The 24,589-nt window shown below is 44.7% G+C and overlaps 1 protein-coding gene and 1 long non-coding RNA gene across 2 annotated transcripts in view; both read left to right on the forward strand.

Annotated features, from left to right (window-relative positions):
- The first annotated feature begins 3,805 nt into the window (after positions 1-3,805).
- LOC135907108 (uncharacterized) lies at positions 3,806-5,296 on the forward strand. The gene is made up of 2 exons (XR_010565898.2): positions 3,806-3,920; positions 3,985-5,296. It is a non-coding gene; the product is annotated as an uncharacterized lncRNA (long non-coding RNA).
- An 18,178-nt stretch (positions 5,297-23,474) lies between these two features.
- Positions 23,475-24,589, forward strand: part of LOC135907092 (lymphotoxin beta receptor inhibitor-like) — a 90,076-nt gene continuing 88,961 nt past the window's right edge. Inside the window, exon 1 of the mRNA XM_065438761.2 lies at positions 23,475-23,650. The gene's annotated coding sequence lies outside the window, so the exon portion shown is untranslated. The remainder of the gene's footprint in view (positions 23,651-24,589) is intronic.

Genomic DNA, 24,589 nt, shown 5'->3' on the forward strand with positions numbered 1-24,589 from the left:
CGAGACTTAGAACGACAGAAAGCTGAGCTAGTTCGTAAAGATTCATTATGCAAAAAAGAGGTGATGCGTGCAGACAGGACACAAGAGAGAAGTGGGCGGCGCTCGTGTTGTTTGCTTGTAAATACTCTACTCTTGTGTCCTGTCTGCACGCCTCACCTCCGTTTTGCATAACGAGTGCGTCAACCCACATATTATTAGCTTAGGCGTTTTATTAACTGTACAATATTTTCAACACTTCCTTGCATGCCATTTCATGTGGAATATCTTTTCTGGTCACAAATTTGTGCAGCGAATCTATTTGCATGATCGACTCCGGGCCTGTGGGACCGTTCACTTGCACTTGATGCTGAGTCTTTTACATGTATCCATAATCTGCAGATATGCACATCATATCCCTGCGAGCATTTTCAAAATTCAATTATTTTCGACAACAGGCACATATGCAATACTGACATAATCCCGAATACCACTAAGCAGCTGGGACACATTTTTGTTGACCATACTCGCAGGTAAAATAAGTACATCATGTGGACAGCTCCAGCTCATTTTCCTTAAGTCAGTGTGTACAAGGGTTATGCAAAAATAATTTTTTTCTCGCGCACCGATTATTTTGCTGTATAAGCAAGAGAACCCACCATGTTAGTGTAACGTATCTTGTGCATCACACTAATATGTGCTTTCATTTTCCAAGTGAGATGAGTTACTTTTATGGCTCATTCAGTCATATCACACTGCAAGCTGCATTCATCAATCTTCAATTGGATTTTGCAAATGTTTAATGAAGCATGTTTCCCTTTTATGCAGATATGCAATGGCAAGCCCTTCCATGTGTTCCAAAAGTAAAATTTTAGCTCTAAATTAAAGAAGATATTTCTAGTCAGAAACAAGCAAAAATGGTGACTGCAGAGTATCAGAAGCCCTAGGTACAGAAATTATGAGAAGTGTCGAATGATTTTAAGGAAAGAGTCGTATTTGAAAATGCAAGACTCTTTAGTGGAGGTCAAGCAAGTCAATATAGGTAGAATACTCTGCAAAATTATGCGAGTGAGGGGATGTCAAACAATGGGTCAGGAAATGCATTGTTTTTCTGCAAAACAAAAGCTGATTGTCATTACATAAGTCACTTTAGCATCATGATAAATTCAGAAATAAACCAAAAAACAAGACACGCATAAATAAAAAAAACATTTAATGATATTCCAGCAGAACTTTTTGTTAGGCTAGTTGGTGCATATTACTGAAGTACTATAGCGCCAAACAGACGACACAAGAAGAAGAGACACGGACATAAGCGCTCGTCCGTGTCTCTTCTTCTTGTGTCGTCTGTTTGGCGCTATAGTACTTCAGCCATTTAATGATGCTCTTTCCACACTGGGATAGATAAAAACAAACACATCACATCTAATGTGGACATATCAGATGCCTTGTGAAACACTAAAAGAAGAATTCAGTTTCGAGCTATGGCACTTGCCGAATAGATGTGGGGGGGCCTTGCACCAATAGTGATAGTTACCACTGCATTTAGAAATTGAAAGCATTCGTGCAGACATGGATGATTATTTATATTTTTGGCTACCACTTCAAATGCCTCCACCAAGTGTTACAATGCTGCACGCAGCCATACTAAGGATCTCGCAGCAACACCTGCAGGTAAAAAGCAGAAGCAGTCAAAGTGCTGGTGTGTTCTGGACACTATGTTTGAAAACATTTAGGCAAGAAGAGTGCAAGAAGCAGACATAATAACTGCATTTATTTCCATAATTCCCCATTTAAATGGCCTTTTCTTTTTGCTTAGACAATGCCTACGCCTAGCCACAGCAGCTCCCTCAAACAGACTCCGCAAGCCAAGAGGCCGTGGAGGCAAATGCAGGTAAGAGGCAAGAAGCAATAGTACTGGTATCGACATTCATCTAATTTCTTTATTTTTCTTTCGTTTAGGCAGCCAGCACACCTCGAACAGCCACTTTGACTGCGGGTGTGTCACCCTAGTCGCCAAGGAAACATTTGAGGGAAAGTGACAGGCAATGTGAACAGCCACTTCTCCATGTAAACAATACTCTTTCTCTCGGATGACTCCTACGCCTCGCCACGCCAGCACACTTGTGCACAAAGATGCCACAGAGGCACGTGCAGGTCAGAGGCAAGAAGCAGTGGCGCTGGTGTCGACATTTACCCAATTTCTTTTTCTTACACTGAGGCAGCCAGCACACCTCGAACAGCCACCTTGACTGCGGGTGTGTTAGTAGATACCTGTTGTACATATGTTCATAATAAACTTCAGTAAACTTGAACTTCATAATAAACTTGAAGGCGAATGGGACATTGATGCATTGTATTTTTGAACATTTATTGTACACATACAATATATGTTATACTTTGCAGTGCTACAGAGCGTATTTTGAAGCTTCCCCCTATATTTTGCACCTTTAATTACGCATGTGTTGTGTGGCCCTCAATGCAGTTCATGTTGTAGCAGCTGCTTTGTCTGTGTATCGCACATTGGCTTAAGCTCGTGATATCCACATACTTATCTCACATATACAAAATAAAGTTCTATGTAGTCCTCAGTGTTACAACAAAAAATGAAAGTAAACAATCTGATCGCGGAATTGTGTTTATTACAGTGATTCCTACGACAGTTACTGACAAGTTGACAACTTGAACTGGTCAATCGGTCCATACCCAAGTAACCACGGATATCCGTGGGACGTCCACCATAAGTCCCAACGTCCATCCATCCGGATATCCAACACGGACGTCCGTGGGACGTACATGAAAAGTCCATATCCTGTTTGGATGTTCGAAGGACATCCCACCGGGATGTCCATGGGACATCCCATTTTGAACGTCCGCTGGCTGTCCATAAATAGGCATGCCCAGGATATACACTAGTGAGTTATATATAAACTAGCATAAATATATTGCCGGAAATTTTAGTTTGTTCATATTATATCTGTTTATTTTTGTTCTCTATCGGACACAGTTCATTCTTTTTTTCAAAGCAAAATAAATATATTTCCAACTTGATATAAATTCTGCCCACTTTAACATCGCAGTATTAAAATACGATTTTTTTTCTATCGGTGGGTCATACAAACAATTTGTAGTTTGCTTTAAAAAAATGCTTGTGGATGACTAGCAGAATATATAAGCGCCCATTTGAAGCCACTTATTCGACCTAGAGCCAAGCACTCAAGTTACCCCTCATTATGAAAAGTTCCTGATCATAGAGTTTTGGTCCTGACCTCCTAACATGTACGTTCAGGTTTATAATTGGAACAGGAAGTAAAACACGTTGTTGGGCTAGTTGGTGCATTGTATTAAGAAAAAAACCAGCAAAAAAAAAAAAGACGGACACAGGAAACATACACAAGACAGGCCTCTTCCAGCCTCTTTCCTGTCTTCTCGTATGTTTCCTGTGTGCGCCTGTTTTTGGCTGGTTTCTTAAAACAGGAAGTTGTCTGCAGTGTTCAATTGTGCATACAATAATATCATTATAGGTAACAAAAACAAATCTCAAAGGCTACGCTTTTGGTGGCTGCATGCGTTGAAAGCGATTACGAAAGCTATAATGCGTCAGAGCCGCCATGCATTGACAGTAATCTCAAAGGCTATGTTATTCTGGCGCCGACAGCTTTAGCAGAAACTAAAAAAACTCGAAAATCAGATACCGAATATTCCCAGAATAAGTAAATATTTAACTGTGTAATAATAGAATATTTTAAAAACCTATTTATGTTTGCGTAGATGCACGTGGAAGTGTTAGAACCTTGGCAAAACAGAACGCTGCAGTCATCCAATCCAATCCAAGCTCTAGCCATCGTCGCCACGCCATTTTTTCATTCTGCGATCGTTTTAGGGCAGCGGAGCAGCGTTTGTCACCTTCCGTGCCTGCCGAAGTCTCCTACTCAGCTACCAAGGTATGACAGCTACATCGATTTCTTTTTTAATTCGTTTGGGTATTGAAATGTGTTTTCTTCACAGGTGCCAGGATGCCTAGACTGCGGGAGAAGCCGCACGCGCGAAAAAAGAGCGTCGCTGGAAACAAAGACGATATTCGAGGACTTCGGATCTCGCACCGGCAGGCAGCAGTCAACAGCTCGAGAATTCGCAAGTCTAGAACTGTGCAGTGGCGCGTATACCCCGCACGCATGCATTAACATGTGCGGTCGGGCTGTCCCTGCAAACATTTGTACGCCTTGTGATGTTGGTCGCTGCACCGAGGCGACATCGGAAGTTCAGGACGGTGGTTGTGACACTACGCTCACTAAGGACAATGTGCCTTGTTTCCCTGATGGATATACTCTACGTGACGCTTCGGATGGTTCACTTCGCTGTGAGAACGGAACAGGATCCGTTAGGAGAGGTGTACGCACAAGTCAATGCGGGTTTTCTGGTAAGCAGGACCCCGGAGTCTACATTTTTCTTTAGCTACCGCGGACTCTTCATTGGCGCCCTTTTGATTCTCCTGGCAAAGAGCTTCTCCTGGCTAATGCGCTCATGATCAGAGCTGTAGCCGTCAGTAGCAGCAAGATCGCCTGCTGATCTCTACGAAAAATAAAAAGCTCCTTTTAAAAAAGTGAAGAATATATTAGTTGTTTTTATCTACAAGTTTGTTTAATATCGTGAGAATATGGTCACTACGGCCACGGCGGGGACATTGTAAACGAGAGTACGCATTCGATGGCCAAGTGAGTTTTAATAATTGTAAGAACGCACTACGCCACGAGAAAGAGCTATTGTTTAAAGAAAATGAAGAATATATTGATTGTTCTTCACTAATAGTTCGTTTAGCCACGTCAGAATGTGGAGACATTGGGAACGAGAGTACGCATTTGACGGCAAGTTGACTTACGAGAACGCACTACGTCGCGAATAACATTTAAGCTGCAATACCATTAAGCATGTCCGTGTGGCACCCCGCGAATGACATTAAAGTTTAAGGCATTAGCCAGTTAATGTCATTTTTTGTGCCCGTGTCGCAGAGTGCTAGTGAAGTGATGTAGTCAAGATTAATTCCTTCATGTCATTTCTGTTGCTTTCGCTGCTTAATAATGCTAATTGATGTATTTTTGCTTTCTTTTTATTCCATGCTGCAAACACAAATGTCAAAGCAGGGTGGGCAATAAGTATTTTTTGTTCTGCTGTTCTCTACCTTGTGTTGTGCTATTGAAATTGCAAGTTTTCTTCTTTATCCGTGTATTTATTTGTTCTTTGAACAGTACGCATATATCTGCTTATTGGTCTTTTTATGTATATGTATAAGGTGACAATAAACGTTTAATTGTATTTGGAAGTTGGTGTAAGTTCATTTCTCGTTTATTTAAAACAAGAATGCATTCAAGCATTAGACCAATGTAATATATGTATATATAATGGTCCGGTGCTTGAATGTGTCCCGGCCACTACTGTCGCTTCAAGGCATGTGTATATCTGGAATATCCCCGGGAAGACACACACACACATACACACACATATATATATATAAATATATATATATATATATATATATATATATATATCCTGAACGTCCCCTGAATGTCCATGCTGGATGTCCGCGTCGGACGTACTACGGATGCCAAAGCGATTACCTTTGGATTCCCCAGGGACGTCCCTCGGACGTACGTCGGACATTCATGGATATCCCACGGACATCCCGAATATCCAGAAAGGACGTCCGTCGGACGTCGCCCGGATATCCGTGGTTACTTGGGTAGCCTCCTCTATTTTTCAAAAATAAAGGAGGCTATGATCCGTCATGGCAAGGAAATGTATGTATACATAAAAAAGGGGGTATGTGTGTGTTTGTAGTGGGGGTATAGGATTAAGGCGGTACGAAAAAATGTACCAACACCGTCCTCTAGACCCATTCCGTTAAGGTACCTTAACAAAACGTATTATGCATAAAGTTCATACAACCAACTCTGATATTACTACAGACGCCAGGCGACGCGAGCTACAATTGTCATGATGCATTCGCGACTGCACCGGATGCCCTCCACATTATTCTCGTTAATCGTGTTCACTGCGCCGAGGCAAAAGAAAGATCATGGGCGCAGGTGCCTTTAAAGTATCTCGACCTTGCGAGGCATGGCTGCGCGTGCCAGGGGAGCTGTCCGTGCGAACACTCCCTGGCACACACCTGCCTCGGCGGCCCCAACCTACGTACCGTTCTGCTTCGAGCTTTGATCCCCCCACTGTCCCTCGGGTGCCCTGGAGTTCCTGCGCCGCCCGCTCTACTATCATCTCAGGTGCTCTCCTGAGACTTCCGTTTGTCGGTTACATGTGCCCTACAGCTGGATCATTACTTATAATAATAAAAAACCCGATCTATCGTCACGACGACAGATCGCGAAAGCGGCTTTTGCAACATACCGCGACCATGCGATGAGAATTGCGGAACGCCAACGAGGAATACCGCGCCCGTGCGATGAGAATTACGGAACGCCAACGAGGAATCTGACCACAGCTTCGAGCTCGTAACGTCGTCGAGTGACACTCCTGCAACAGACGTGACCGCTGAAAACCGCATACCGCCGGAAAATTGAACAGGATCATCCCTCGGTTGCATAACTGCCAGCTGTACGGCCAACATGGACCACACCCACACCATCCCGCAACATAGATTATAAAGCCCAAACACACGGCTGCACGCACACATCACAACACTACAAGCGAGACGCCATGCTGCTACGCTGCTACTGTTGCCGGATTAAAACTGACTACTGTCACTAAGTCTAGCAAGCGTCTCAGGAGCTGGCAACCTCGGCGCGTAGCAACATGGCGGCGCTCTTGCGGTTCCCGATTTTAATGCATGGGCCCTATGGGTAGCTTGTCCTCTAGAGTCAGTATAATAACTCTATGCTCGCCGCTGAGGCGCTTCATGTAGATAGCACGAGATGGCGCTGTAGGAACATCGGCTAAGGAGGAGCAGTTACATAGAGAACAAATAGGGGTGTATGCGGTTACAGAAACGCACCTTAGAGACTCAGAAGAGCCGCCAGTTATTGAGAATTATGTATGGGAAGGGTGCAACAGAACTAAGTCGGAAAGAAAGGGAGGGGGAGTCGGAATGCTCATCCATCAGGGAGCCAAATGGAAAAGAGTAAATTCACAATGTCAAGAGCATCTTTGGTTATCAGGTACAATGAGTGGGAAAGAAACTTGGCTTGGAGTTACGTATTTGTGGACCGGAATAAATTGCACAGAGAAGAATAAAGAGTTAGTGGAATGCATAAGCGCTGATATTAGGGGTTTCGGGAATGGTGCTGAGATAGTCCTATTAGGTGACATGAATGCCCACATACAGGATTTAGATGGCTATACCGACAATAACGGGAAGTCAATGCTAGACCTTTGCGAGCAACATAACCTCGTGATCGTGAATACAGGGCCTAAGTGTGAAGGACAGATCACGTGGGAAGTGGGAAACCGGCAATCGACCATTGATTACTGTCTGATGACAGAAGGAATTCATGATAAGTTGAGAGAAATGGTCATCGATGAGGAAGGGTTTAGCAGCATAGGGAGTTACCATAAACGCATCATTTTGAAAATGGGATATGTAGTTGGGAAAGAGAGCAACGAAAGCAAAATGGCCAGCCCAAATTTGAACGCTGAACAAATAGCAAATATAGTCACTAGAGTGGAGGAAGAAATTGACAAGTCGCCAAGTAAGGGGTGGGAATATGGTGAGCTTCTAAGTGTAGTAACGACAGAAATACGGAAAGAGAAACAACACGTTCATTGGAAAGGAAAAAAGAAACCGAAAAGCTGGTGGAACAAGGAGATACGAGAAGCGATCGCCGAAAGACAGAAAGCATCTCGAGAGCGAAGGCAGGCAAAGAAGGCGCAGTTGCCACAGGATGAAGTAACCGGTAAATGGGAAATATACCGGGAGAAAAAGTCTATGGTTCAAATACTGGTGCAAGCAAAATTAAAAGGTGAAAGTGAAAGTTGGTTGTCAGAAATACGTGAGAAAAAGAAGGCCGCACCTAGAATATTTTGGAATCACATAAAATTATTAGGCAGGAAATCAACAACAATACAACAACATATCCTAGACGAAGATGAAAACAGACTGGAAGGAGAAGCAGCAATAAATTACATCCAAAAAGTAACAGCCGAATCTTTCCAAGGCAAGGACGAGGTAGTATTTGAAGAAAAAAAGAGCATGAAAGAGACCCAAGGGGGAAAGTAGCTAGTGCTTACAAATTTAAACTGGAAGAAAGCGGAAGAGAAAATTCCTAAGCGCACAGCCACAGGGCTAGACGAGGTTCCCGTTAGGCTGATAAATGAACTGGGACCAAAAAGTAAGGAAGCTCTCGTGAAAGCAGTTGAAAAAACTTTAAAAGAGACGAATACCAGACAGTTGGCGACAAAGTAGAATGAATTTAATTTATAAAGGTAAGGGGGAGAGAGACAGAATTCACTCGTATAGACCGTTGACCATTACATCGGTAATATACAGGCTAGCAATGCAGGCAATCAAATTAAAGCTTCAAGCATGGGCAGAAAATAATGACATTTTGGGAGAGCTTCAGAATGGCTTTAGAATAGGTAGGCGTTTGGATGATAACTTGTTTGTTCTTACTCAGTGTATTGAAATATCAAAAGCAGAAAGCAGACCGTTGTATGTGGCCTTTTTGGACATTACAGGAGCATACGACAGCGTAGACCGCAGCATTTTGTGGGATATTCTGGAAGGCGAAGGCTTAGGTAACGATTGTATACAGCTTTTGAGAGAGATTTACCTAGAAAATACTGTTTGCGTTGAATGGGAAGGGATGAGGAGCGCGGAGAAAGTTCATATCAACAAGGGACTGAGGCAGGGGTGCCCTTTATCCCCGCTGTTGTTTATGATGTACATGGTGAGGATGGAGAGGGCGCTAGAAGGAGTAATATCGGGTTTAATCTCTCATACAAACAGGCAGGTACAGTAATAGAGCAGCAACTCCCAGGTTTATTTTATGCGGACGACATTGTGTTGCTCGCAAACAAGCAAAGTGATTTGCAACGTCTGGCTAATATCTGTGGACAGGAAGGCAACAATTTAGGTTTGAAATTTAGTGTTAGAAAATCAGGTGTTATTGTATTCAATGAAAACAGTGAACAGACAGTGGAGATACAGGGCCAAGAAATACCTCGGGTAACAGAATATAAATACCTTGGTATATATGGATAAACGAAGGCGACGGATATATGGAAACACAGGAAAAAACCATAAGAGTCAAGGGGAAGAGAAATGCAGCCATAATGAAGCACAGAGCGCTATGGGGACACAATAGGTACGAGGTCCTCCGAGGTATGTGGAAAGGGGTAATGGCTCCAGGACTTACTTTTGCAAATGCGGTTGTTTGCTTTAAATCAGGGGTACAATCAGGACTCGACGGGAACCAAAGGTCAGTGGGTCGCCTCGCATTGGGTGCTCACGGGAAGACTACAAATGAAGCTGTGCAGGGGGATATGGGCTGGACTAGTTTTGAAGTGAGGGAAGCTCGCAGTAAAATTGAGTATGAAGAACGGCTGAGGAATGTGGAAGAAAGTAAATGGCTGGGAGAGTGTTCAGGTATCTGTACAGGCAAAACATTGATTCACAGTGGAGGAAAAGAACTAGGAAGCTTACCAGCAAGTATGCGGCCTGTGGGGTGGGCAACACAGCAACAAAGAAGCTCAAGCGGAAGTCAGAGAGGCTGAATTAATCTCATGGGTGGCGGCAATGGAAAAGAAACCTGCCATGAGTAACTACTTAAGGGGAAAAAACGAAATTAGGAAAGAAACCATTTATGATAACTCAAAGGGAAGCTCATTACTTTTCGAAGCCAGATCGGGATGCCTTAGAACACGCACGTATAAAGCGAGATATAAGAAGGAAGAAGAAGCATGTGCTTGCTGCGGTAAAGCTAGGGAAACGACGGAGCATATTTTATTAGAATTTGAAGACATCTATCCAGCGGTCGATTTAGGCACCACTGGCCTCCTTGAAGCCCTCGGGTTCAGCGGGAGCAGTGGTAAAGCAAACAGGTCCGCAATAGACATCAGTAAGAGGCGATTGGAGGATTGGTGGAAGAAAAGTAGGGAAACGACAAAGGACGGAGACGTACAGAAGCACAGTTCGCAATAGGGTATCAGAAAATTTGTACGTGGTAGTTCATAGTGTGTTATTTTTTCTCATTGGTTAACCTAGGTAGGATATTAGGCAGCATAGTAGCAAGAGCATGGTGGCGCAAGCCACCGCCCCGTTCCAAAGGGGACGCTCATAACATCCATCCATCCATCCATCCATCCTGTACGGAACGTACGGCGCAGCGCCAGCACTGCATGCTGATATTTTGATAATCATTTTCTGTCGCAATCAAATAGACGTGCAAATCATCGGCGGGTGTTAAGATGCATCCCCGAAACTCACTTCATATAAGAGATGAATTGTATGTGCACTCCTAGCGCATCTCAACGCCCATTAGACACATTTATTAACCTAACAGCAAAGGTTTTGCAGACACCGAAGTAGTGGCGTGAAGCCGTTAAATTTGTTTTGAGCCACGCTGCCACGTAACTAGAAATTATTCGAACGGAAAAGTCGGCTGCAAATAACGCCATAGTTGAGGACATCGAATTGATTTAAACTAACTCGGATTCCAGGTGCGCACATTTTCTATTGCGGTTCGCATTCATAAAAAAGCGGCCGCGGCATCCGCGAGCCAACATCAAGCGCTTAGTTCCTCAGCCGCTGTTGTAGGAGAGAAGGCAAAACAATATGTACGTACATAGCCCAAAGCTAAAGAGCTTCCCTGCTTGTCATTTAGTTTCTTTCGCGATAAACATTTGTCCCTCGTTCTTTCATTCGGTTTCGCGAGCGCCCCGCAACTACATTTGCACAGTTTATTCGTGATTTTTTTTATTTACATCATGAAGTGTTCCCGAATGTGAGGCTCATGTGCGAGTATGAGACACACCGACATCCTACATTCCTATGGAACGAATTAAACAGGTAGGAATGACGCCAAGTAAAAGGGATCTCTGCAAAACTACACACAGCATGCCAAAACACAGAAAAACAGTGCAAGTAAGTACATTCCTACCCAAACAACGGAGACCTACAGCGGAATTATAATGCGCAAATAAATTACTTAATTCATTTTAATTATATTCACAAAGTTAGCTTTTTGAATGCACCAGAAGAAGTTGTGCATTCAGAAGAAAAACACAAAGTGTCCGCATACATATGTTGCACCAGCCTGCTAAGAACAGTGTAGCTAACTATAAAGTGCAATTTCTTTTTTGGTGGTGCTTCTCTTCACTGATTAACACCTTTAACGTGAAAGTGCAGCCTTGTTAGGACATAAAGCCGCACAACTGTTGATGTGAAATTATCAGCATGTAATTTTAAGCTATATATATAGCCAAATTTAAAGCTTTCACTAGAATCATGACATCAACTATGCTGTCGCTGCAAAGCTCCTTTTGCTGAAGAAGGTTGTAAATATATTCCCTCAAGTTTCTTTAGTGCTTCGAAAAGCAACTTGGAGGGATACAGCAGTCCACCCCTGTCACAAATGTCGTGAATTTTGAGGCTGCTACTGACACTAGAGTTCTGCAAAAGAAGAGAGCGGCAGTCCTCACATTTCTTGCGAATAAAAAATTTCTGCGCGAGATACCCTGCCATATATAATGGATGAGGCGGTCTTCACTCCTTTCCTCCACATAAGCCCGGTGCTCTGCCGGAGTATTGTTTAGCCTTTGCTCTACCAGCGTCAGATTTCCAGCTTAAACTAACTCGTCAATTGTTACGCAACGTCCCCTTCCTTGTCAGAATTATCAGGTGAGTGAAGTAGCGATACCAAATATTTACTGACTTCTGTGTTCCCTGTTTGCATCGCCTTCACCAATATATAAAAAGGCAACTCACATCAATAAAAAATTGAGACGGCGTTGGATGATCGTTGGATCCGCACGACTACCACACAAGAAGTTCTCCAACTTTTATTGGCTTAGTCTAAATGTCAATAGGTATTTAAAACCCTCTCCTTCCAAGTATTCTAACAGAGCCAAAGTGCTGTACAATGTCACACGGAGCCTATCTCCCGTCGACTGGCTCAAGCCGCAAAGTCCTTTTAATTGCAATGGAAAGCATATTTAGCGCCAGCGAAGAAGGACATAAGAGAGACGACACCACAATGCGCTAACTTCAACAGCTTGATTTTCAGGGAACACCCACCTATTTAACCCATGCACAGTTAAATAGTGTTTACTGAACATGAAGTTGAAGTTAGCGCATTGTGGTGTCGTTTCCCTTCTGTCCTAGTTCGCTGGCGCTAAATATGATTTCCAAGTCAGGCTACCAACATGCCCAACAAATGGCAATCATTTTGCATGCGACTCCCAACGAGACAGAAACTCGAGGAATTCCTTCAGAGCCCTTCAGAGCAAGCACATGGCAAGCACGCTGCTACTGGCCGCAACACTCGGAGAACGCGTCCGTACAGCCCGTGCGACTGCAGCGCCGCCGCATACATCCGGGACCTGTCTACGCTCCCGGCTTCAAAGCGGTGCGTGGCGCGGGGCGCCGTGTGAACACACTGCCCCTATCTAGTACACTGTAGTCTGGAGGCGCTGCCGTGGTGGTTGGTCGTAGCTCGCGGACGCTCCTGTGGACGAGGCTTCAGCGACTTCGCTTGTAGCTAAGTACTCTTTTATCTTTATTAGCTAGTGTTTTGAAGTGTTTTCTTTTGCATGGAGTAGGGGCGCAAATTTTGAATTTTGGTAGGAATAGGAAACGTACCGGCTTTGTCTAGGTCTGGCGGCTCCCCCGTTAGGCCTAGGGGGTAGTTCTTTCAGCTAGCTCTTCGGATTCTTACATGGATTAGGGAGTGATAATTCTTTGTTTTTGTTTGGGATAGCGGTCGAGGTCGGGTTTGCGTGAGTGATTTGGCGAACTTGCTCGTTGGACCTAGGGACGTAGGCCTAGCGATGAAACCGAAAAACGTGAAGGCCGCGGGGGACGGGGAGCAAGTGCAGTGCGACGAGTGCCTGCGCTGGTGCTTCCTCGACGATACTGAATTCCAGAGTTTAGCAGAAGCGGTGGGGTCTAGCTTCACGTGCAGGTCGTGCGAGGGCGTCAGGGAAGCCGTCCAAAAACTGGAAGGGAATTGGGCGGCTAAGTTTGAAGAGCTTAAGGCAAACCTGAGGGAGGAGCAGGAGAAGCGGGTAGCACTGCAGGCGAATGTTGAAAATTTCGTCAAGGTGGAGGCGGCCCAAGCCGCGCAGTTGGTGAGGACTGTGGCCGAGCTTGGGGAGGCGAAAGAAAGGAGCGCCGAACTGCAAAGACGGCTCGACGCTCTTGAGACTCGGGCAGCGGATAATGTCTGGTCAGGACACCAAAGCGAGGGCGAAGTGGGAGGCAGGGAGCCAAAGCAAGCGGTCGCCAGCTCGCCGCCGGTGAATCGGCGTAGCTATAGCGAAGCAGTGCAACACGCCCCGAGTGAGGCGACGCTGCAGCCACAGGAAGCCGGGAAGCAGGGAGAGGTAGGAGAGAGTGAAAGGGTGATTATCGCTGGCGACTCAAACATGGCTGGGTGCTCAAAAGCAATTGTGGAGAGGGTGAAAGACGACAAAAGAGTGGCGGTAGGGACATTTCCAGGGCAGACACTGGGTTCTGTCATGGAGCGAGCAAAAGAAAAGCTCACGGAAAATGCCCACGTGCGCAACCTTGTCGTAGTAGCAGGTGGGCTAAATGACGTCCTGTACAGGAAAGGGCCAGGACTACAGAAGAACTTCAGTTTGGCCTAGTTGGTATTTACTGCAAATCATATTGACCGCAAAAAAGACGGGGACATAGAAAGAAAACACGTACACATCACAGGCGGTAACTTGCAGTAGGCAAGTTACCGCCTGTGATGTGTACGTGTTTTCTTTCTATGTCCCCGCCTTTTTTGCGGTCAATATGATTTGCGGCCAGGACTAGCCCAGCGCTTGGCGCGTGACAGTCACGTACAAAGAGCCGTAATGGCTGCCAATGAGGAAATGTGGAAAATGAGCCGAGAGAAGGGCTTCGAGGTTGTCGAAGTAAACAGGGAAGTGAGAAGCTGTGGTGGTTTTAAACGAGACGGGATCCACTTCAATTACAGGCTAGCACGAGAAGTGGGCTGGCGACTTGGGGGTCGCGCTGTTGCTTTTTTAGGGGGCCCGCGGGCGCTCAGGAGGTCAGAGTAGGCAGTAATAAAGAAGTTCCCATAGGGGAACACCAGAAGAGCATCGCCGTCGATAAGAGAAAAAGGAGGAAAGCAAGAACAAGAGCTCGCCATGCAATAGGCTACATAAACATGCAGGGCGGCAGAAGAAAGGAAAAGTGGGCAGAGATTGAGGAGCAGTTACATAGAGAACAAATAGGGGTGTATGCGGTTACAGAAACGCACCTTAGAGACTCAGAAGAGCCGCCAGTTATTGAGAATTATGTATGGGAAGGGTGCAACAGAACTAAGTCGGAAAGAAAGGGAGGGGGAGTCGGAATGCTCATCCATCAGGGAGCCAAATGGAAAAGAGTAAATTCACAATGTCAATTGAGCATCTTTGGTTATCAGGTACAATGAGTGGGAAAGAAACTTGGCTTGGAGTTACGTATTTGTGGACCGGAATAAATTGCACAGAGAAGAATAAAGAGTTAGTGGAATGCATAAGCGCTGATATTAGGGGTTTCGGGAATGGTGCTGAGATAGTCCTATTAGGTGACATGAATGCCCACATACAGGATTTAGATGGCTATACCGACAATAACGGGAAGTCAATGCTAGACCTTTGCGAGCAACATAACCTCGTGATCGTGAATACAGGGCCTAAGTGTGAAGGACAGATCACGTGGGAAGTGGGAAACCGGCAATCGACCATTGATTACTGTCTGATGACAGAAGGAATTCATGATAAGTTGAGAGAAATGGTCATCGATGAGGAAGGGTTTAGCAGCATAGGGAGTTACCATAAACGCATCATTTTGAAAATGGGATATGTAGTTGGGAAAGAGAGCAACGAAAGGAAAATGGCCAGTCCAAATTTGAACGCTGAACAAATAGCAAATATAGTCACTAGAGTGGAGGAAGAAATTGCCAAGTCGCCAAGTAAGGGGTGGGAATATGTTGAGCTTCTAAGTGTAGTAACGACAGAAATACGGAAAGAGAAACAACATGTTCATTGGAAAGGAAAAAAAGAAACCGAAAAGCTGGTGGAACAAGGAGATACGAGAAGCGATCGCCGAACGACAGAAAGCATCTCGAGAGCACAGGCAGGCAAAGAAGGCGCAGTTGCCACAGGATGAAGTAACCAGTAAATTGGAAATATACCGGGAGAAAAAGTCTATGGTTCAAATACTGGTGCAAGCAAAATTAAAAGGTGAAAGTGAAAGTTGGTTGTCAGAAATACGTGAGAAAAAGAAGGCCGCACCTAGAATATTTTGGAATCACATAAAATTATTAGGCAGGAAGTCAACAACAATACAACAACATATCCTAGACGAAGATGAAAACAGACTGGAAGGAGAAGCAGCAATAAATTACATCCAAAAAGTAACAGCCGAATCTTTCCAAGGCAAGGACGAGGTTGTATTTGAAGAAAAAAAGAGCATGAAAGAGACCCAAGGGGGAAAGGAGCTAGTGCTTACAAATTTAAACTGGAAGAAAGCTGAAGAGAAAATTCCTAAGCGCACAGCCACAGGGCTAGACGAGGTTCCCGTTAGGCTGATAAATGAACTGGGACCAAAAAGTAAGGAAGCTCTCGTGAAAGCAGTTGAAAAAACTTTAAAGATAGACGAATACCAGATAGTTGGGGACAAAGTAGAATGAATTTAATTTATAAAGGTAAGGGGGAGAAAGACAGAATTCACTCGTATAGACCGTTGACCATTACATCGGTAATATACAGGCTAGCAATGCAGGCAATCAAATTAAAGCTTCAAGCATGGGCAGAAAATAATGGCATTTTGGGAGAGCTTCAGAATGGCTTTAGAATAGGTAGGCGTTTGGATGATAACTTGTTTGTTCTTACTCAGTGTATCGAAATATCAAAAGCAGAAAGCAGACCGTTGTATGTGGCCTTTTTGGACATTACAGGAGCATACGACAACGCAGACCGCAGCATTTTGTGGGATATTCTGGAAGGGGAAGGCTTAGGTAACGATTGTATACAGCTTTTGAGAGAGATTTACCTAGAAAATACTGTTTGCGTTGAATTGGAAGGGATGAGGAGCGCGGAGAAAGTTCATATCAACAAGGGACTGAGGCAGGGGTGCCCTTTATCCCCGCTGCTGTTTATGATGTACATGGTGAGGATGGAGAGGGCGCTAGAAGGAAGTAATATCGGGTTTAATCTCTCATACAAACAGGCAGGTACAGTAATAGAGCAGCAACTCCCAGGTTTATTTTATGCAGACGACATTGTGTTGCTCGCAAACAACCAGAGTGATTTGCAACGTCTGGCTAATATTTGTGGACAGGAAGGCAACAATTTAGGTTTGAAATTTAGTGTTAGAAAATCAGGTGTTATTGTATTCAATGAAAACAGTGAACAGACAGTGGAGATACAGGGCCAAGAAATACCTCGGGTAACAGAATATAAATACCTTGGTATATGGATAAACGAAGGCAACGGATATATGGAAACACAGGAAAAAACCATAACAGTCAAGGGGAAGAGAAATGCAGCCATAATGAAGCACAGAGCGCTATGGGGACACAATAGGTACGAGGTCCTCCGAGGTATGTGGAAAGGGGTAATGGCTCCAGGACTTACTTTTGCAAATGCGGTTGTTTGCTTTAAATCAGGGGTACAATCAGGACTCGACGGGAACCAAAGGTCAGTGGGTCGCCTCGCATTGGGTGCTCACGGGAAGACTACAAATGAAGCTGTGCAGGGGGATATGGGCTGGACTAGTTTTGAAGTGAGGGAAGCTCGCAGTAAAATTGAGTATGAAGAACGGCTGAGGAATGTGGAAGAAAGTAAATGGCTGGGAGAGTGTTCAGGTATCTGTACAGGCAAAACATTGATTCACAGTGGAGGAAAAGAACTAGGAAGCTTACCAGCAAGTATGCGGCCTGTGGGGTGGGCAACACAGCAACAAAGAAGGTCAAGCGGAAAGTCAGAGAGACTGAATTAATCTCATGGGTGGCGGCAATGGAAAAGAAACCTGCCATGAGTAACTACTTAAGGGGAAAAAACGAAATTAGGAAAGAAACCATTTATGATAACTCAAAGGGAAGTTCATTACTTTTCGAAGCAAGATCGGGATGCCTTAGAACACGCACCTATAAAGCGAGATATAAGAAGGAAGAAGAAGCATGTGCTTGCTGCGGTAAAGCTAGGGAAACGACGGAGCATATTTTATTAGAATGTGAAGACGTCTATCCAGCGGTCGATTTAGGCACCACTGGCCTCCTTGAAGCCCTTGGGTTCAGCGGGAGCAGTGGTAAAGCAAACAGGTCCGCAATAGACATCAGTAAGAGGCGATTGGAGGATTGGTGGAAGAAAAGTAGGGAAACGACAAAGGACGGAGACGTACAAAAGCACAGTTCGCAATAGGGTATCAGAAAATTTGGACGTGGTAGTTCATAGTGTTTTTTTTTCATTGGTTAACCTAGCTAGGATATTAGGCAGCATAGTAGCAAGAGCTTGGTGGCGCAAGCCGCCGCCCCGTTCCAAAGGGGACGCTCATAACATCCATCCATCCATCCTGTAGGGAACGTATGGCGCAGCGCCAGCACTGCATGCTGATATTTTGATAATAATTTTCTGTCGCAATCAAATAGACGTGCAAATCATCGGCGGGTGTTAAGATGCATCCCCGAAACTCACTTCATATAAGAGATGAATTGTATGTGCACTCCTAGCGCATCTCAATGCCCATTAGACACATTTATTAACCTAACAGCAAAGGTTTTGCAGACACCGAAGTAGTGGCGTAAAGCCGTTGAATTTGTTTTGAGCCACGCTGCCACGTAACTAGAAATTATTCGAACAGAAAAGTCGGCTGCAAATAACGCCGTAGTTAAAGACACCGAATTGATTTAAACTAACTCGGATTCCAGGTGCGCACATTTTCTTTTGCGGTTCGCATTCATAAAAAAGCGGCTGCGGCATCCGCGAGCCAACGTCAAGCGCTTAGTTCCTCAGCCGCTGTTGTAGGAGAGAAGGCAAAACAATATGTACGTACATAGCCCAAAGCCAAAGAGCTTCCCTGCTTGTCATTTACCTTCTTTCGCGATAAACATTTGTCCCTCGTTCTTTCATTCGGTTTCGCGAGCGCCCCGCAACTACATTTGCACAGTTTATTCGTGATTTTTTATTTATTTACATCATGAAGTGTTCCCGAACGTCAGGCTCATGTGCGAGTATGAGACACACCGACATCCTACATTGCTATGGAACGAATAAAACAGGTAGGAATGACGCCAAGTAAAAGGGATCTCTGCAAAACTACACACAGCATGACAAAACACAGAAAAACAGTGCAAGTACATTCCTACCCAAACAACGGAAACCTACACCGGAATTATAATTCGCAAATAAATTACTTAATTCATTTTAATTATATTCACAAAGTTAGCTTTTTGAATGCACCAGAAGAAGTTGTGCATTCAGAAGAAAAACACAGAGAAGTGTCCGCATACATATGTTGCACCAGCCTGCTAAGAACAGTGTAGCTAACTATAAAGTGCAATTTCTTTTTTCGTGGTGCTTCTCTTCACTGATTAACACCTTTAACGTGAAAGTGCAGCCTTGTTAGGACATAAAGACGCACAACTATTGATGTGAAATTATCAGCATGTAATTTTAAGCTATATATATATATATATATAGCCAAATTTAAAGCTTTCACTAGAATCATGACATCAGCTATGCTGTCGCTGCAAAGCTCCTTTTTGCTGAAGAAGGTTGTAAATAAATTCCCTCAAGTTTATTTAGTGCTTCGAAAAGCAACTTGGAGGGATACAGCAACCCACCCCTGTCACAAATGTCGTGAATTTTGAGGCTGCTACTGACACTAGAGTTCTGCAAAAGAAGAGAGCGAAAGTCCTCACATTTCTTGCGAATAAAAAATTTCTGCGCGACATACCCTGCCATATATAATGGATGAGGCGGTCATCACTCCTTTCCTCCACATAAGCCCGGTGCTCTGCCGCAGTATTGTTTAGCCTTTGCTCTACCAGCGTCAGATTTCCAGCTTAAACTAACTCGTCAATTGTTACGCAACGTCCCCTTCCTTGTCAGAATTATCAGGTGAGTGAAGTAGCGATACCAAATATTTACTGACTTCTGTGTTCCCTGTTTGCATCGCCTTCGCCAATATATAGAAAGGCAATTCACAACAATCACAAATTGAGACGGCGTTGGGTGATCGTTGGATCCGCACGACTACCACACAAGAAGTTCTCCAACTTTTATTGGCTTAGTCTAGATGTCAATAGGTATTTAAAACCCTCTCCTTCCAAGTATTCTAACAGAGCCAAAGTGCTGTACAATGTCACACGGAGCCTATCTCCCGTCGACTGGCTCAAGCCGCAAAGTCCTTTTAATTGCAATGGAAAGCATATTTAGCGCCAGCGAAGAAGCACATAAGGGAGACGACACCACAATGCGCTAACTTCAGCAGCTAGATTTTCAGGAAACACCCACCTATTTAACCCATGCCCAGTTAAATAGGCGGGTGTTTACTGAAAATGAAGTTGAAGTTAGCGCATTGTGGTGTCGTTTCCCTTCTGTCCTAGTTCGCTGGCGCTAAATATGATTTCCAAGTCAGGCTACCAACATGCCCAACAAATGGCAATCCTTTTGCATGTGACTCCCAACGAGACAGAAATTCGAGGAACTCCTCGAGAGCCCTTCAGAGCAAGCACATGGCAAGCACGGTGCAACTGGCCGCAACACACGGAGAACGCGTCCGTACAGCCCGTGCGACTGCAGCGCCGCCGCATACATCCGGGACCTGTCTACGCTCCCGGCTTCAAAGCGGTGCGTGGCGCGCGGCGCCGTCTGAACACACTGCCCCTATCTAGTACACTGTAATGCCGGTATATTCTGGATTCGGATTGGCATCGTTCTCGTAGAGACAGGACGCCTTGAAGACGCACTCGGCATGATACCGTTCCATCTGTCACAATGATTCATTTTCCACTAGAACAGCACGTGAAAAGTTGTTTTAGCTTTATTATTACGCGAAAACATGTTTTGTTTAACTATGAGAACTTGTTATTGTGTGTACGACTACATGTTACGTAAAAAGTATCAGCGGGCCGATAAAGTTGGAGGACAGACGACAAGGTTCGCGCTCGCTTTGAAACAATTGGTCGTCTGTTCTTGCTTTTATTCACTTGGCCATGCATCGTGGGTGAGTAAAGATGTAATATGCGTGAATGGACACATATTATGAAGATTTTACTCTGAGAACGCGTTATTTGCGTAGCCATATCCACGTTTTAGACGAAGCCTCTTACAAAACCAGCCAACACGAGCCTCGCAGACACATATACCGTCATTCCCATGACGGCACGGTGCCCCCTTAAGAAACTCCCATAGACGGTGGCGCCAGATTACCCTCTAGGTGTTATAGTGAGAAACTCTATGGTGCTTGCCAAGCGCGTCTTCAAGGTCATAGAGTTTCCTACAAAATTACTAGAGGGAACTCTGGCGCTGCAGTCGTTGTCCTACCATGGGAATGATGGGAAGTACATGGATTTGTCTGATCTTCGTGCTTATGGATTCAAACGTTCTTGTGGCTTTGTATATTACGCTATATAAATCTTATTGTCGCATATTTCTGCGCAATCTATATTCTTCGAAGTGCAGAAGAAGCCGGGAACGCGTACAATTGCTATCAATTGCAACGATTGAGCTTGTCTATGTGCCCAAATCGAAACGCGCCAAGCGTCTCAAAGCACTGGCATGCCCGCGATAAATTCATAAGTGCGTTTCATTCGCTTGTCGATACATGCATCTGGGCTTAATGGTTTCAATATCAGGCTTCTGTACTAGAGTCCCTGTGTTCGAATCCTGCCGTCGGGCAATTTTAATGATGTTTATTTAATTATTTATTACGCAATAAACTGTTGAAAATGACGAGTTTCTAAAGCCACAAAGCCGTTTGAAGCCAAAAAGACGAAGTTTAGGCAAATCCATGTACTTCCCATAATTCCCATGCTGGGACAACCGCTTCCATTGTAGCTCACGTAGACACTAGCGCCAGAGTTCCCTCTAGTAATTTTGTAGGAAACTCTATGTTCAAGGTGTCTTGTCTCTACGAAACTGATGCCAATCCGAATCCACAACATACCGGCATTCCTATGCATACCACAGCGCAGCAGCGCCAGATTTCCCTCTAGGTAATGTAGTGAGAAACTTTATGACCGTAGCGGTCAAGTGCATAGAATTTCCTACAAAATTTTTGTAGGAAACTCTATGGTCAAGTGTACTAGAGCTATAGAGGCTAGAAGGTTTTTTTTTCAAAACCTTCTTGCCTCTGTACTAGAGCTATACTCAGTACGCAATGATGATGATATTAGTTTTGCATTTGCTACCGTCATCTCTCAGTCGCATACTTTAGTTTACAACGCCACCACTATTTTTATTTTTGTTGCACTGTGGAAGGTACAGTTTACCTTCTCTCTAGTACACTCTACCTTGATTCTATGACGCTACTTTGAACAAAGTAAGAGTGTACTCGCTGCTAAAGCATAGAATAAAGAACAGTCGTCTCATGCCGTGTCTCATGCAGTCGGCGTGGGCCACGGCGTCGCATGGCGCCACCATTGCACCTTTATTTATTTTAGTTATTTATTTAGCAAATACTGCCCGCTTGTATTACAGCCCTTAGGTGGGGTGGGGTACAGAAATAATAAAAACAGAGAAAACCTGTATTGCAACAAAAGAAGCAAGCAACAAGACTCGACCAAACACGTAAAAAAATGTCGCCTTCCTGCAGATTATATCGGGTCACTTCCTTGGAGATGTTGGAGTCTATGTAAAATTGATGCACCAAGGTCGGTTTCTTTTGCAGTGTTTTATGCGAAGCATACTAGCCGCACAAACACGCTCTTCCTTGATGCGTCGCGCGCCGCCGCGTAGCTACCATATGACGTCATAACAGCTGCAAAAGCGGAGGCTCAACTCGTGCGCTCGCTTGCGGCCGCGTAGCTACGTAGCCGGGTCTCAGCTCGTGCGCTCGCCTGCATGAGTTGTTTCTTCGTCTAGCCGAACCAAATATAGCCAAGCAACAGCAGTTCACCAGGTTAAACAGTGGTTCAACAAATAAAATAAAGGCTAGTATGCCTCGCATCCTAGGCTTAACCTTAGCTACCTTAACCTTCCTTGGAGATGTTGGAGTCTATGTAAAATTGATGCACCAAGGTCGGTTTCTTTTGCAGTGTTTTATGCGAAGCATACTAGCCGCACAAACACGCTCTTCCTTGATGCGTCGCGCGCCGCCGCGTAGCTACCATATGACGTCATAACAGCTGCAAAAGCGGAGGCTCAACTCGTGCGCTCGCTTGCGGCCGCGTAGCTACGTAGCCGGGTCTCAGCTCGTGCGCTCGCCTGCATGAGTTGTTTCTTCGTCTAGCCGAACCAAATATAGCCAAGCAACAGCAGTTCACCAGGTTAAACAGTGGTTCAACAAATAAAATAAAGGCTAGTATGCCTCGCATCCTAGGCTTAACCTTAGCTACCTTAACCTTCCTTGGAGATGTTGGAGTCTATGTAAAATTGATGCACCAAGGTCGGTTTCTTTTGCAGTGTTTTATGCGAAGCATACTAGCCGCACAAACACGCTCTTCCTTGATGCGTCGCGCGCCGCCGCGTAGCTACCATATGACGTCATAACAGCTGCAAAAGCGGAGGCTCAACTCGTGCGCTCGCTTGCGGCCGCGTAGCTACGTAGCCGGGTCTCAGCTCGTGCGCTCGCCTGCATGAGTTGTTTCTTCGTCTAGCCGAACCAAATATAGCCAAGCAACAGCAGTTCACCAGGTTAAACAGTGGTTCAACAAATAAAATAAAGGCTAGTATGCCTCGCATCCTAGGCTTAACCTTAGCTAAGCCACAGCCATTTTTGACGAAGTTTTCCCACAGAACACCGTCCAACGATCTTGGAATGCGTGCGGTCGTACAAAGCCGGATTCCTGTACGTCGTGTACTCAGACGTTTTCTTGTGTTTTGTTTACCATTTAGTTGCATATAATAATTGTAGGCTATGCCCGTAATGCACACGCCGAGCCATGCTTTTCTAATACAACATTGTTTATTTACGCTTTCACTCCATTTCTACGGTTATATCTACCATCGTGTCTAGCACACCTGAAATTTCGATGGTGATAAAATAAAATGATAGCGTCTGATAATTTGCCACTTTCGCGTGTTACTAAGGCATTAAACTGTGTTGGTATGGTAAGGGGCGCTACACCTGTGGTGCGGCCGCAGGTAGAATCAGAGACGGATTTAAAATAAAAATAACAAGCAGAAATGGAGCAGTGTGCGGCGTGTGCGTGTGACGAGCGTGTGTGTGACCCCGCTGTGCCGGCTGTCATCGGATCGAGGAGCTCGAGTTCCCGGCGTCAGAGCGCTATCTGAAGTTCTGAGCAGCTGCTGGCACGTGTCGAAACCGATTCGAAAGACGTCACAGGTGAGCGCCCATTCAACGCGCCTGCAGCACCGCCGCGGGATTTTCATCTTCGTCGTCTTCCTCCATCGTCCCCCTTTTCTCGGACCGCTCGTATGTACACGTGGCCCAAGTCACCCTTGCCAGCTGGACACGCTACCCGCTAAGGGTCGGCCCATCAGTTTCCTGCAGTACACACGTCGCATGCCTTCAATTATCTCCTAAGTGAAGCCCCGTCATTTTTCACGTGGAACTGCGAGGCTGGCGCGATTTCCTTCGCTCTAGTTCCCGTCGCAGTGTGACCGCCCTAAAACTCACTCCGGCCGAACACTGATCTCGGCAGTGTGCGAAATAGATGAAGCTTTGAATGCCTGCCGTGTGTTCTTATGCTTTGCTAATCTTGATATACTTTTTTAATAGTTATTTAGGAATACTGCCGACTTCCTTTTGCAAGCCCAAGCAGGAGTGCATGATACATACGATTGCATACTCTTTTCCGTTATATCATATCACAGACAGCTTATTGTACAGCCAATTAAGCTATTTTGTGTTGGTCGGTATCTCTCTCTCCTCTAAACGTCATTTTAGGCAATGGCTTTCCGAACATACTTTTTAAAAAATTAGTCTTCCCAGTTTAAGTCATCCTTAGACGTAATATAACTATCCCACGCGTGTTAAGCTTTTGCTGAGTATGCAATCAATATCACAATACTAACTTTCCCGAACGTAATATTAAATTGTCAAATCTTCTAATTGTGGCTGTGTTTTATTAACGATGTGCCCATCTGAGATGTTTTCCCACCACATTTGATGCATTAATTTGTGGGCGTTATAAAGCATTATAAATTGCTTTCCAGGAGACACCATTTTTGCAACATCTAGCTCGGGAGAGATGGTTCGAACAACGGCTTACCAGAGACTTTATAGAAATAGAGAACCAGGCATTAGCTCTGTTGATAGATT

This window comes from Dermacentor albipictus, chromosome 7 (genome assembly GCF_038994185.2).
Source record: "Dermacentor albipictus isolate Rhodes 1998 colony chromosome 7, USDA_Dalb.pri_finalv2, whole genome shotgun sequence".
Lineage (NCBI taxonomy): Eukaryota > Metazoa > Arthropoda > Arachnida > Ixodida > Ixodidae > Dermacentor > Dermacentor albipictus.